We start from the raw sequence: 11,471 nt of genomic DNA, 5'->3' as shown, positions 1-11,471 counted from the left end.
AAATAATGATTATGATGAAGATATTGTCCTCCACCGTAATTAATTAACCACTACTCCTACAAACCAATCTATTGCCAAATCAGCGTTTATACGGGCACATGCTTGTCCACAAACTTTGCTTGTATCAAAATTAGGTCTCGTTTAGTTATACATATGAGATAAAATAGTTTTCGTTTGGTTATATAAATAAAATAAAATAATTTGTGAATAATAGTAAAGTAGTTTGAGTTATAATATGTTATGAAATTTTAAAAAATAAGATAGAGAAATTTGAATAAAAATATTCTAAAATTAAAATATTGTTATAATATAATTTTTATTTGGAAATTTGAAAAAATTGAATTAATTTTTATGTTTTATTTGAAAGTTTGAGAAAATTGTAATAATTAAATGAAAAAGTTGAAAGTTGAAAATTAAAAATTAAAAAGTTTTTGTATTTAAATGGTACTTTGATGTTGAGATGAAATAAAATAAGATAGGTTAAGATTATCTGTGAAACCAAACTAGGCCTTAGTCTTCAATCAACCTCTATGTAGTTGGCGCCCATGCTACCCCTCGCACTTTTGCTGTTCATGGGAGTCTATCAGTTGTTACCTTGGATCTGGTGGTTGTTGTAACGCCTTCATAAAGACCCAATCACATTTGGGATTATATTATAAACAGATTAATCAATGATAAAATTAGAATTCTATTGAAATTATTATAAATAGCAAGAATTTTTCATTTTCAAATAATGTGAGATCTCATATACCGTATATCCTTATCACTTATAATTCAATATAGGATATCATAGATCTGACTCTAGTTCCAATCCAAATCGACCTTCTCATGGCCGCGACAAAGGTTGTGGCTCTTCAAACTCTGCTGGTTCTAAGGGTGTAACCGGTCCGGGTGCGATTTGGTTTTGGACAAAATTTAGGACCGAACCGGTATGTACTAGTTTTGCATTTTCTAAAACCGATTACGTACCAGTTACCTTCCTAAACCGGTACTTTTGATTTTACCGATTTCCGATCCGGTCCGATTTTTCGATTTATATATGTAGTAACAAAAATAAACATCGTAATAAAAGCAGCTATAGCCTATAACTATATAATTATTAATAACTAAACTAAAGGTCGAGCTTAATGCAGGCAACCTGTCCAACTACTATATTTTGCTTCATTAAGTGTCAAAGACCAAGTACAACCATTCTTTTACCTATAAACATCCATCTGCTACAGTGGGTTTATATATGCTAGAATATATATATAAATATATTAATATTATAAGCTCCAATTAATTTCTTCACCCAATCCATATATGAAAGTCTCCTATCTGCATGCATATGTTAATTTCAAAGTAATTTCTTATATGTTATTATTCCTTAATTTATTTTTATTTATTTTTGTTGAGCCTTCATAGTTTAAAACAATATGAGATGTTGTAATATGCAGATGCAGATAATAAAATCATTTTGGAACATACAAGAGAATAATGAGATTTTTGACTTAGCAGATGAATTGATGATAATGATATGCAGATGCAGGTGATAAAATCAGTTTAAAACAGATGATATGCAATGGAGCAAAGCCACTTGAAAGCTTTCATTCAACTCAGAATCTCAGATGCTTAATCAAACAAAACAAACAAAGATTTAGGCTAACGTGGTCCTTAGAAAAAAAAAAAAAAAAAACTAGGAAGTCCGCAACCCAAACATATATTTGCAGATTAAACAAACAGAGCTTTAATGCTTCACTATTGAGTATTGACGTTAGACAAATAGAGATCCTCAAGAAAAATTACCGTCAAAGCAGAGAGACGTGAGAGCCGGCTGCGTGAAACTCTGAGAGAGTGAGGAAGAGAGGCGAGGTCGGGAACGTTGGATGCAGAGAGGCTGTGAGAGGGCAGAGATGGAGGTCGTGAGTCGCAGAAAGGCGGAGAGTGAGGAAGAGAGGGGCGCCGACGGAGGGACTGAAGGATGCGACGGAGGCTGTTAGCCTGTTACGTGCGGTGCAGTTCTTGGAGAGTCTGGGGGGATCTAGGGTTTCTAAGGGAGGGGGTGGGAAACTGAAAGTGAAAGTAAAACTCAAGGGGAGGGGGAGGGGGGTGGGTTTGGGGGGAACGAAATCTGAGGGGGGGGAGCGACACCGTTTCTTAGAGTAATTTAATACCATATAATATATATATATATATAGTTATATATATTTTGTTATAGTGAATTAACCTATTAAAAAATTGTTATAGACTTATAGTGATTTAATATAACTATATTAGTTTAGTATTAGCTAATAGTTACAGTGATTTAATATAGATTTGTATAAGTATAACTATAGTCTATATTAGATTATTAGTATAGCTATATAATATATTAGACTATATAATAATATCAATATTAGACTTTTAGTATAGATATATATTAGTATTAGTTATAACTATATAATATATTAGACTATATAATAGTATTAATATTAGGTATTAGCAATTTAGCATAGCTAATTAGCTATATATTGGTATGGTATTAGTTATAGTGATTTAGACTATATATTAGTATTTGTTAATTGTTATAGTGAATTTAATTTATTATAACTATATTATTGATAGTATTATAGTGATAGTTTTAGTATAGTAATTTATTATTTAGTATAGTGATTTATATACTAATTTATACATAGACTTAAAGTATATTACTAATAGTAATATAGTATTAGACTCTAATATTATTATAAACATTAGTATTAGACTATTAGTTATAGTGATTAGAATAACTATATATTAGTATTTATTAATCGTTATAGTGAGTTTAATTTATTATAACTATATTATTGATAGTATTATAGTGATAGCATTAGTATAGTAATTTAGTATTAGTATTACTATATCATTATTTTATATGTGATTATTTAGTATAGTGATTTATATACTAATTTATACATAGATTTAAAGTATACAACTAATAGTAATATAGTATTAGACTCTAATATTAGTTATAAACTTATAGTGATTTGATATAACTATATTACTATAAGTATAACTATAGTCTATATTATATATTAGTATTAATTATAAACTTAGAGTGATTTAGTATAACTATATTACTATAAGTATAGCTATAGTCTATATTATATATTAGTATTAGTTATAAACTTATAGTGATTTAGTATAGCTATATAATATATTAGACTATATAATAGTATTAACATTATACTATTAGTATAGTTATATAGAGTATTAGTTATAAACTTATATATTAGTATAACTATATAATATATTAGACTATATATAACATAATTTAATGTATATTTTTATGTTTAAAGCATATGATCAATTAAATTTTCATCTTTAAGATTAAACTTTTATTTTATAAATTATATAACATTATCTTATATATAATTATATTAATAACATATGATCAAACAAATTACAAATGTTCATATTTAAGATTAACATTTTATATTATAACTTATAATTTATAAATTATAATATGAAATTATTTCATATATGATATATAATTATATATACAACTTTCACATATAATTATATATTATGTCTAAAACTTATATATAAAAAATAATTTGTATAATATTAATTTCGTATAAAATAATAAAATTTATATATAAAATATTAATTTATATATATAATTTTTCAACCGGTCCGGTCCGGAAAAGTGTAAAATCAGAACCGGATCGGTTCTAGCCGGTTTTTCTAATATACGAACCGGTTTTGGACTGGACTAGTTCAAAACTGAAAAAATAGATCCGGATCAATTTTTTTATTTTTCGGTGTAAATTTACATCCCTAACTAGTTGGCGACTTTTTTGCCATATCTGCAACAAGGCTGGACATACCGTCTGCTGCTACATTGATATGATGACTCCTGTCAGCGTGATTCTTCCCTCGTCTCATGTAAAACTTATATGCCACTGCTACATTTCTTGTCGAGTGTTCGTGGGTGCATTCATATGAATGCATGTCTCTGAACATTTAGATGTGGAATTAGTCAAACTTTTAAAACAGAGTGGTGGAAGATTTGGTAGCTATAAGGATGAAAATATAAAGGAAAATGAGCAAAAGATAGAGCTCAAGTCAACGTAACGAACCATGCTTACTCCCAAATTTCAAGAGGCAATACCGATGCGTGCGACAAGAAAGAAGTCTCTCAGGTTTCTTTTGAAAGTGAAAAGACAAATTTACACCCTACGAAATTGACGAGGTACAAAAACTGTCAGGGCTCAAAAGGCAGGTGGCTATGTTTTACTGGACAGGAGGAAAACAAGTGGATATTTTGCCTAACACTACTCCTGTCGATGCGAAGGGATCAGGGATTCCTTGGTTTTCTGAGAAGGAATTGACGGTGTTGGTTGGGTATCGAAATCTTTTTGGTCTTTTAAAAAACAAAAAGGGCGGTGCTACTCTTACGTGAGTAACATGAGTAGCACCGCTTGTTTTTGTGTTTTTAAATTTTTTTTTAATTTTTTAATATTTTTTAATATTTTTAAATACTAATATATTTAAAATTACTTCTTTAATTATTAAGTAAATAAAAAATAAAAAATTTAAAAGTGGTATACTGTAGCAGTCAACTATAGCGGCATACAAACTTTTCTAAAAAGTAAAAAGGTATTTTTTATCTATCTTATTAATATGATTGGTTGCATCATTTTTTTTTAATATGAAATAATTGTTTTGAACAATTACATCAGTTAAATGTATAAAAAATACGTAAAAATGATTGTATGTAATAGAATTTTTGAAAAAATAAGAATATTTGGATGAGCTTGTTAATGTTTGGGATATCATATATAGTAGTATTGGCATTAAATCAGACTACGTCAAAGTTTGTAGAACATATATATACTTTCTAATTAAATTGCTCGCTTTCATTTTCATCTACGGGGGTGAAAAGATTTTTGCCAAAGTATTATTTATTTATTTTTTTGAAAGTCTATCAAAGACTAATTCTCGTACGTCCTCAATATTATCTCTAGATGCGTAACGCCATTGGAGCTTAACGTGGACCAAATAAACATGACATATGGATAACTAGTTGGGAGGATCAAGTATACGTTAAGCATGCCCTATGATCTTTAATACTCAATTAATATTTATACAGACAGTAATAAAGATCATAAGATCTACTTGGAGTCTTTTTCTCTTTTTCATTAGAGACTTTCAAGCTCTTACCTGAATTTGTTGAATAAGAACTAATGGAAGGGTGGAGAAGTTGGAAGCTAGGGTGGTATATCTTAATTATTCTATGAGTAGTACTATTATGCCTCCTCCAATTTGCCCACTTGATATGCCCCTAGCTAGTGCAAATTGTAATTTTTCTTTTTGTTTTTTTTTTTCAAACATTTTTTAAAGATAAAAAATATTTACAATCATGAATTGTGTAACCGCTGCATAATCGTTTTGAAAAAAGTGAATAAAATATAAGATCCACATGAAAAAATTTAATTTTTTAATAGTGGACTCCACATTTTTTCAAAGTGATTATGCGATGTTTACTTATTTTATGATTATATATAGAATTACTCTTTTTTAAACATGTTTAAACATTTAAAAAAAAAACCTGCAATACACTAATAAGGGGGCAAATTGAGGGATCCAAATGAGGGGGCAAATTAAATGCATGGGCAGTCAAAATAAGAGAACAAATTAAGAAGAAATAATAGCATTATTCTTATTCTATTGACCTTTATGGTGCAAATTTCTTCACGTAATCTGCTTTATTTGGTTATTTTTGCTAGTTTCGTTGATGATCTAATAAGCAAAAGATCATTAAAAATTAACAATATCGCATCCTTCAATAAAAATAAAAAAATTAATATTTTATATCATAATTTAATTATTACTGTTAAAATAAATAAATAAAAATTAATGACATGACATAATATAAACGGTCATAATTCTAAAAAAAAAAAAAAAATTACAATGTTTATTTTTTAAAATTTTAAAGAATTTGCATCCTTAACTTCACATGATAAAGCATGTCTTTTAGCTTTCATCCTTGGTCGGATAGGATGTTCTGAATTTTTAATCAATCTCTTGATCATGCTAATGGGCAATAATCTGTCCCCACTCATATGTCAATTAATCTCTTTTTTATTTGAGCTGATCTTGTAGGATAAGGAAAAATAAGTGATAAACATGACCGGTATAACGAATAATTTAATTTTTTTAAATTATAAAATAAAAATAATATTATAATAATATTTTATTTAATTTTTAATAAAATATCCCATCTCATCTCAAATTTCGTAAACTGTCTAACTTCTTAAAACGAGGTGCCATCCCATGCATTGCCATACACTCTCGGCCCACCCATATGTCATATTGGGAAGTCATCAATCATTATGTGCACTATCCAAATATGAAGCAATCTTGTGGCGGCTATAACTTTCAATTTGGACCGTACATGAACCAATGGCAACCAAGCACGTTTCCTCCACTTGTATATATGGATCACAAATGCTTTTGCAATGCAGAAATTAGAATAATAAAAAAACAAAATTGAAAGCAAAAGAAAAATAAATTATCGATGGATTTTGTCGATGATTTTCCTAAGTGGGAATATCATTTCCCATCTCATAAATAAGGCAGATTTTTTGTTACAGTTCTTACTATTCACATGACCACTACTAGACAATACCAAGATATTTGCATTATCCGGAAAACATCTGGAAATTTTCTTGTGCGAAAGATGTGTCATTTAGTCTGTTTGGATAAAAAAATTATCTCAACTTATTTTATTTTATTATTATAATTTTTTTAAATTTTTACATAAAATATAATAAACAATTCAATTTTTTTAAAATTTAAAATAATAATAATATTAACAAATAATATTTTAATAATATTTTATTCAACTCATCTAAAATCATATCATCGCATTTCACTATTCAAAAATTATAAGAATAATATATATTTTTTTTTATAAAAAAATTAGTTTGAGGTTAATGGAGGTGGTGCGTTGGTATCAGCTGTGAATACGAAAGTGTGACATTTGATGCCATTCATGTCTACAAAAGATGACAAACAACAATTCCAAATTGCATGCCCGTGCATGCATGTAATTGTGCTTTGAGTGAGCCGTTGATCATATACTATTGGCGTGCGTGCGGTATAATACTATAATTCCCATGCATTGTTATGGGCGCAGCTGTTTTGTATGGCGTAGAATTTCAGCTCAACCTCATCCGGACGTCCACCAATACCATATCATCAAATATTATAAGCCTTTAAATAACGAATACGATTCCAGCCCTCCAAAAACTAATTAAAAACAAAAAATCGTGATGCCGAATATATAATTAAATAAAATAGAGTATAAAGTTAAGGTTCAAATTCAATATTCTTATTATAGCACCTTTTGAAATAAACACTTATATAAAAAATTTAATTGATAAAAAGAATATAAATTTAATTATTTCTATCATATTCTATACTGTTTTGTATAAAGAATATAATAATAACAATTTGGTCAAGCATGATCTTATGTCCTTAATTTTGTAATTTAAACTTTCTCAGTTATGCGTTCTCATTTTGGTTTTAATTAGAAATAACTATCTGTGCTATGGTGGACAATTCTCGATTTTGTTAAAAAGAAAGGATTATTAAGTAATTTAACGAAATAAATAAATAAATCTTCATCAAAATTAATTATGATTTATAATTTGATTTTTCACATCTGACTTAATTTGTTGTTCCTCAACTCGAGTGACCTTTTTAAGAACAAAAATACTATACACAACCGGGAGGAGGAACCGTGGGGGAACCGTTGCCCCCGTGGAAAATGAAACACGGCGTTTTGGCCCCCAATCTCGTCACACTCCATTCGTCTTCAACCCCTGCACTCCAGCCTCCATTCCTCTTCTACCCCTTCAGTACTTTGTCTCCCTATCGTCGTCTTCACGCCAAGATGTCTTAACCACGCATTCAGAAGTTGCTTGCAAAAGCTTCTAGCTTCATCGAGTATGTCTTCTCCATCTACACTTAGCTGTGAGACTTCAAATAAACTCATCAATCCGTTAATATGTAGACCCAGTTCTTACTAAACTTTTCCTCTTTGTCCTTGAAGTTGTTAAATACATATGTTACAAATAATAGACAGGTGAGAATTAAATCTCATTATCGCTTTTATTTTAAACTGATAAAGAAACACAATCTCAGCCCCCCACGTGCCTTAGCTGTTCCTTCTAAGCTTTCAGGGCCACCAGACTCTGGTTAGTGTGGTGCTTGTGGTAAGATGCACAGGCAAAATTATAATTATCTAAAAATTATATAGATATTTTTATTATTGATATATATATATATTTTTTTAAATTAGAATTACGTTCATCGTTATCAGAAAAATACTTCAGAGAAAAATGATGTTTTGAAACGTAATTTCTAACTTTTTTTTTAGATTAAAAGTACATTAATCTTAAAAAGGTACTTTTGTACGTTGAGTGTGTTTGAATGTTGAAGTGAGTTGAGTTGAGTTGAGTTGAGATGATAAAATATTATTAGAATATTATTTTTTAATATTATTATTATTATTTTGAAATTTGCAAAAATTGAATTGTTTATTATATTTTATATTAAAATTTAAAAAAATTATAATAATAAATTGAGATGAATTAAAAAGAGTTAATGAACCAAACGAAGCCTTATTTTGTTCAATGCAAATACATGAACTTCCCCACCAAAAACTAAAAAAAGTTTACGCGAAGTAAAGCAACGTTTGGTAGAGTAAATGCTAATTGTACGGTAAAAAAATATATAAAAAGAGGTAAGTTGTGCAGCTTGCATGATAATTTAATCAACAAACCAGACGAAGGTACCAAAGTTGTGGGGACTCAGGGCCAAGGGACAAGGGAACATGATCTGCATGGTCTATCCCTAGGCAAAAAGAACAATATCCGAGAACCTACATATCTAGCCACCTCTAGGAAATAGGTTGTTGAAGATACGTCCGTTTTTAATAGGAAAGCACTATCATGTCCACTCATTTTGATAATTCTATTTGACTGTAGATCAAAATTTTTTTCTTTTCTATTTTACTTAGTTATTAAGGAAATAATTTTAAATGTATTAATATTTATTTTTAAATGTATTTAAATATGTTAAAAAATGTGAAAAAAAAAGAGAAAAAAAAATTTACGTTGGGCATACTGCCTAGTGGTCAAGATAGGGTGGCATAGTAGCCGCACCCTTTCTAATATTTAATCCTGTTGATTGCTTATTTTATAAATGTTATGTACGTGTTTGACCTCTGCTGCCTCGCAATCACTTGCAATTATAGAATAAGACGGTTTAGAGATTCAAGAGAACGCTTCTAATATCTAAGTTAGTGATGAAATAAACTCCTTAATACCAATAGATCAGATGTCTTTTACATACTTGGATTCTTTCTTTATATAGAACAATTAAACCATTCTGTTATTAAGTGATAACGAACACATCTGTTATTTTAAATTCAAACTTGGAGATGAGGGGTTATCTCTTAGTAAATTTGAATGATAATTATTTCATTCCATACCACTGTCGGATAGTTATCTAGATGGTATTAGCGATGGGCTGAATCCTCTTAATATCAAACTGGGCTTCAAGTAGTGAGGTAGGCTATGGGCTTGAATAATTATCCAGGTCCATGTGGATTTAACCTGTTGTAATATCCTATTCAATAAATATATAATGTTTATTTATTTTTCCTTCATTATTCTAAGTAAATTTGGTTAATGATTAGTGCGTTGACACATTTAAATTAGAATTGAAGAAAACGAAAGAGCAACATAATGACATACCTCTTTACCAAACTAGTTCCTAAAAGTTGAAAGAGAAATGATGTTTTTCGTAAGCCTTATTATTTTTAGTACAATTGTATGATGTCGCATTCTAAATAATTCTTTTATTTAAATGATTGACTTATAAATTTATTTAATACATATCAACCTAAGTGAAAATGAAAAAATATTGTAATTCGGAGAATCGCAATGCATGCTCTGTTCAAAATAATTATTATTTGACACGACCTCGTGGTTGGGCAATTTCATTGTTATATGTTAATGTCAAAAACCGCATAACAAGCCGAAGGGAGGAAATAGTCATCTTCGGCTCATGATGATGATTCGGGCGTCGATATGATATTCTTTGGGTTCATCCATGACAGTAAATAATAAAAATAAATAAAAATAAATAAATAAATAAAGACATAAAGATTTACGTAATTCTGTATAAAAACCTATGTCTATGAATTGTTTGGGGCAAAATCTACTATAACGAATGATTTTACAATTTCTCATGGCCTCACATATCTCACAATACTAATATTGAAGAAATTTAGGATTTCGGAAGGTTGAAAAAAATGCCTCCCTTGAGAGAAGATCCTTTATAATCATTGTATATGGTGAAGTCTATGCATAGAGAAGTCGTAGAGAGCCTATCCATTTGTAGAGATTTCCTCTTTTTATGGAGATTTATTTCCTTAGAAAGATTGAGTCCTATTTATCTTAGGAAATCCTTTCTTTTTAAGAGTTTGAGTTAACTTTTCTCATCTCTTCTTAACCTTATCTATAGTTAGATTATTGACTTTATCTTTTCCCTTATTATTATTAGGGATGGGCTGAACCAGTAGACTTTATCCCCAACACTACCTGAAGAATTGTTTGGCTTTCAACATTCATGGCTATGACCGGATCAGATTCAAGCAGTACGTTCCACAATTCAAATTGGCTCTCAACTACACAATGCATTAATTATTTCGTTCTGTTTTAAAGCAAAAAGGATAGAAGAGACCGACAACAAGTGATGCATAAACATAGTAGCATTTTACCGCTAGAGATGCATTATTTGTATAGATTTATGGGGCTGTCAACGAGGTTGTTAATTTTCTTTTTCAGACTGAAGAAATATTATTTGAAACAACAGCTAGCTTATAGCAAGCTGCCCAGCTAAGAGAAGTGAAATCATGCAACCTACATATATATTGTGGGCATTTGTTATGAGGGATGAAAGGAGCTAGCTAGCTAGTGATCCATAAATGAAGCATTTAAAGTCATTCAACTACTTCACATGAAATTTCTTAATGGCACCCACGTATCTGCATTCATGGCGCCTTTGTAATGGCCAAATTGACGTTACTGCTATTTATATATCCAGCTATTCAGCTGTTTCTGGCCACATCTTTTGCTCATGGAAATCCTTTTTCCGGTCCTGCTGGCCCCTTTCCAAATCGAATCCCCATTCATTGACGCACCTAACTACTGCAAGTACTTGTAGCTAAATCATGCATATATATACATACATAAATAGATGATCATCACCTACAATGGCAATTGTGTTTCTTGGTGCATAGACACTTAATATTGTTTTGCAGTAGCTAGCGATGGATGTTCCCGAGGAAACCAACAAGAAACTACAAAAGAAGAAGAATCCACACAAGTGGAACAAAAGAATCAGCTTTGCAGCTTGCTTGCCTGATGATGTTTGTGGTGTTTTTGCAGGTAGTA

This window comes from Juglans microcarpa x Juglans regia, chromosome 3D (assembly GCF_004785595.1).
Source record: "Juglans microcarpa x Juglans regia isolate MS1-56 chromosome 3D, Jm3101_v1.0, whole genome shotgun sequence".
Taxonomy (NCBI): Eukaryota; Viridiplantae; Streptophyta; class Magnoliopsida; order Fagales; family Juglandaceae; genus Juglans; species Juglans microcarpa x Juglans regia.
The sequence above is the reverse complement of the archived record's forward strand: the minus strand, read 5'-3'. Positions refer to the sequence as shown.